This window comes from Arachis ipaensis, chromosome B01, assembly GCF_000816755.2.
Source record: "Arachis ipaensis cultivar K30076 chromosome B01, Araip1.1, whole genome shotgun sequence".
NCBI classification, from domain to species: Eukaryota; Viridiplantae; Streptophyta; class Magnoliopsida; order Fabales; family Fabaceae; genus Arachis; species Arachis ipaensis.
Window position 1 is genome coordinate 30,471,139 of NC_029785.2, and position 4,386 is coordinate 30,475,524.

Sequence of the window (4,386 nt, forward strand, 5' to 3'; positions counted from 1 at the left end):
AATGGAATGCAAGCTGCATCCAACAGTACTCAAGAGGCATCTTCTGAAGAAGAAGCTTATGATCCTGAGAATCCTGCAATTGCAGAGGTGAACTACATGGGTGAACCATATGGAAACACCTATAACCCCTCATGGAGAAATCATCCAAATCTCTCATGGAAGGATCAACAAAAGCCTCAACAAGGCTTTAATAATGGTGGAAGAAATAGGTTTAGCAATAGCAAGCCTTTTCCATCATCCACTCAGCAATAGACAGAAAACTCTGAACAAAATACCTATAATTTAGCAAACTTAGTCTCTGATCTATCTAAGGCCACTCTAAGTTTCATGAATGAAACAAGGTCCTCCATTAGAAATTTGGAGGCACAAGTGGGCCAGCTGAGTAAGAAGATCACTGAAATCCATCCTAGTGCTCTCCCAAGCAATACAGAAGAAAATCCAAAAGGAGAGTGCAAGGCCATTGATATAACCATCATGGCCAAATCCAAAAAGGAAAGGGAAGACGTGAATCCCAAGGAGGAAGACCTCCTGGGACGTCCAGTGATCAATAAGGAGTTTCCCTCTGAGGAACCAAAGGAATCTGAGACTCATCTAGAGACCATAGAGATTCCATTAAACCTCCTTATGCCATTCATGAGCTCTGATGAGTATTCCTCTTCTGAAGAGAATGAAGATGTTACTGAAGAGCAAGTTGCCAAGTTTCTTGGTGCAATCATGGAGCTGAATGCCAATTTATTTGGTAATGAGACTTGGGGAGATGAACCTCCCCTATTCACCAATGAACTAAATGCATTGGATCAACTGAGATTCCCTCAGAAGAAACAGGATCCTGGAAAGTTCCTAATACCTTGTACCATAGGCACCATGACCTTTGAGAAGGCTCTATGTTACCTTGGGTCAGGAATAAACCTCATGCCACTCTCTGTAATGGAGAAACTGAGAATCTTTGAGGTACAAGCTGCTAAAATCTCATTAGAGATGGCAGATAATTCCAGAAAATAGGCTTATGGACAAGTAGAGGACATATTAGTAAAGGTTGAAGGCCTTTACATCCCTGCTGATTTCATAATCCTAGATACTGGGAAGGATGAGGATGAATCCATCATCCTTGGAAGACCCTTCCTAGCCACAGCAAGAGCTGTGATTGATGTTAACAGAGGTGAACCAGTCCTTCAATTGAATGAGGACTCCCTTGAGTTTAAAACTCAAGGACATCCTTCTGTAAACATGGAAAAGAGGCACATTAAGCTTCTCTCAAAACAGAGTCAACCAGAGCCCCCACAGTCAAACTCTAAGTTTAGTGTTGGGATGCCACAACCAAACTCTAAGTTTGGTGTTGAACTCCCATATCCAAACTCTAAGTTTGGTGTTGGGGAGTCTCAACAATACTTTGAACATTTGTGAGGCTCCATGAGAGCCCACTGTCAAGCTATTGACATTAAAGAAGCACTTGTTGGGAGGTAACCCAATTTTTATTTATCTAATTTTATTTTTATATTTTTTGTTCTTTCATGTTTTATTAGGTTCATGATCATGTGGAGTCACAAAATAAATTGAAAAATCAAAAATAGAATAAAAAATAGCAGAAGAAAAATCACACCCTGGAGGAAGGACTTACTGGCGTTTAAACGCCAGTAAGGAGCATCTGGCTGGCGTTCAACGCCAGAACAGAGCATAGATCTGGCGTTGAACGCCAGAAACAAGCATAGAACTGGCGTTCAACGCCAGAAACATGATGCAGATGGGCGCTGAACACCCAGAACAAGCATCAATTCGGCGTTTAAACGCCAGAATTGTATGCAAAGGCATTTTACATGCCTAATTGGTGCAGGGATGCAATTCCTTGACACCTTAGGATCTGTGGACTCCACAGGATCATCTCGGCATCTGTGGACCCCACAGGATCCCCACCTACCTCCACTCATACTCTTCCCTCTTCTCAATGTTCATCCTCTCTTCCCAATAAACACCCTTCCCCAAAACCCTTCACCAATCACCTCAAGCTCTCTTGCCTATTACCTATTCACCACTCACATCCACCCACTCTTCCCCATAAACCTACTTCATACACCCCACCTACCTTCAAAATTCAAAATCACTTTCCCACCCAAACCCACCCATATAGCTGAATACACACATCCCTCCATCTCCTTCATATCTTCTTCTTCTTCTACTATTCTTTCTTTTTTTGCTCGAGGGCGAGCAACATTCTAAGTTTGGTGTGGTAAAAGCATAGTTTTTTTTTGTTTTTCCATAACCATTGATGGCACCTAAGGCCAGAGAAACCTCTAGAAAGAGGAAAGGGAAGACAAAAGCTTCCACCTCCGAGTCATAGGAGATGGAGAGATTCATCTCAAGGGTCTATACCTCAGTGGTAGAACATTTGACTGTAAATCAAGAGATCCCTGAGATACCTCAGGGGATACATTTTCCTCCACATAATTATTGGGAGCAACTAAGGGTGGAACATCAAGAGCACTCCATCATCCTTCATGAAATTAGAGAAGATCAAAGAGCAATGAGGGAGGAGCAACAAAGACAAGAAAGAGACATAGAAGAGCTCAAGGACATCATTGGTTCCTCAAGGAGAAAATGCCACCATCACTAAGGTGGACTCATTCCTTGTTCTTAAATTTTTTGTTTTTCATTTTTATGTCAAATGTTTATCTATATTTGTGTCTTATTACATGATCATTAGTGTCTAAGTGTCTATGCCTTAAAGTAGTGAATATGAATCCATCACCTCTCTTAAATGAAAAATGTTTTAAAAACAAAAGAACAAGAAGTACATGGTTTCGAATTCATCCTCGAAACTAGTTTAATTATTTTTGATGTGGTGACAATACTTTTTGTTTTCTGAATGAATGCTTGAACAGTGCATATGTCTTTTGAATTTGATGTTTAAGAATGTTAAATATGTTGGCTCTTGAAAGAATGATGACAAGGAGACATGTTATTTGATAATCTGAAAAATTATAAAAATAATTCTTGAAGCAAGAAAAAGCAGTGAATACAAAGCTTGCAGAAAAAAATAGCGAAAAAAAGAGAGAAAAAGAACAAGCAAGCAGAAAAAGCTAAAAGCTCTTAAAACCAAAAGGCATAGTATATTCTCTTCTTTTTATCCTATTTGATTTTCAGTTACTTGGGGACAAGCAACAATTTAAGTTTGGTGTTGTGATGAGCGGATAATTTATACGCTTTTTGGCATTGTTTTTAGTATGTTTTTCAGTATGATTTAGTTAGTTTTTAGTATATTTTTATTAGTTTTTAATTAAAAATCACATTTATGGACTTTACTATGAGTTTGTGTGTTTTTCTGTGATTTCAGGTATTTTCTGCCTGAAATTGAGGGACCTGAGCTAAAATTAGATTCAGAGGTTGAAGAAGGACTGCAGATGCTGTTGGATTCTGACCTCCCTGCACTCAAAGTGGATTTTCTGGAGCTACAGAACTCCAAATGGCGCCCTTTTAATTGCTTTGGAAAGTACACATCCAGGGCTTTCCAAAAATATATAATAGTCCATACTTTGAATAAGGATTGATGACGTACACTGGCGTTCAACGCCAGTTCCATGCTGCAGTGTGGCGTCCAGCGCCAGAAACAAGTTGCAAAGTGGAGTTCAACGCCAGAAACACGTTACAAACTGGCGCTCAACTCCAAGAATGACCTCTCCACGTGTAAATTTCAAGCTCAGCCCAAGCACACACCAAGTGGGCCCCAGAAGTGGATTTCTACATCATTTACTCAATTCTGTAAACCCTAGTAACTAGTTTAGTATAAATAGGACTTTTTACTATTGTATTTACATCTGATAATATTAGGATTTTTAGTTCAACTTTGGATATATGATCACGTTTGGGGGCTGGCCATTCGGCCATGCCTGGACCTTCATTACTTATGTATTTTCAACGGTAGAGTTTCTGCACTCCATAGATTAAGGTGTGGAGCTCTGCTGTTCCTCATGATTTAATGCAAAGTACTACTGTTTTTCTATTCAATTCAACTTATTCCGCTTCTAAGATATCCATTCACTCCCAAGAACATGATGAATGTGATGATTATGTGACGCTCATCATCATTCTCACTTATGAACGCGTGCCTGACAAACACATCCGTTCTACATGCAAACAAGCTAGAATAAATATCTCTTGGATATCTAATACAGGGGACCGAGTCCGAGTTATTAGTGTCTTCGTGGTATAAGTTAGAACCCATGGATGGCCATTCCTGAGATCCGAAAAGTATAAACCTTGTCTGTGGTATTCCGAGTAGGATCTGGGAAGGGATGGCTGTGACGAACTTCAAATTCGTGAGTGCTGAGCGTAGTGACAGACGCAAAAGGAGGGTGAACCCTATTCCAGTATGATCGAGAACCTCCAGATGAT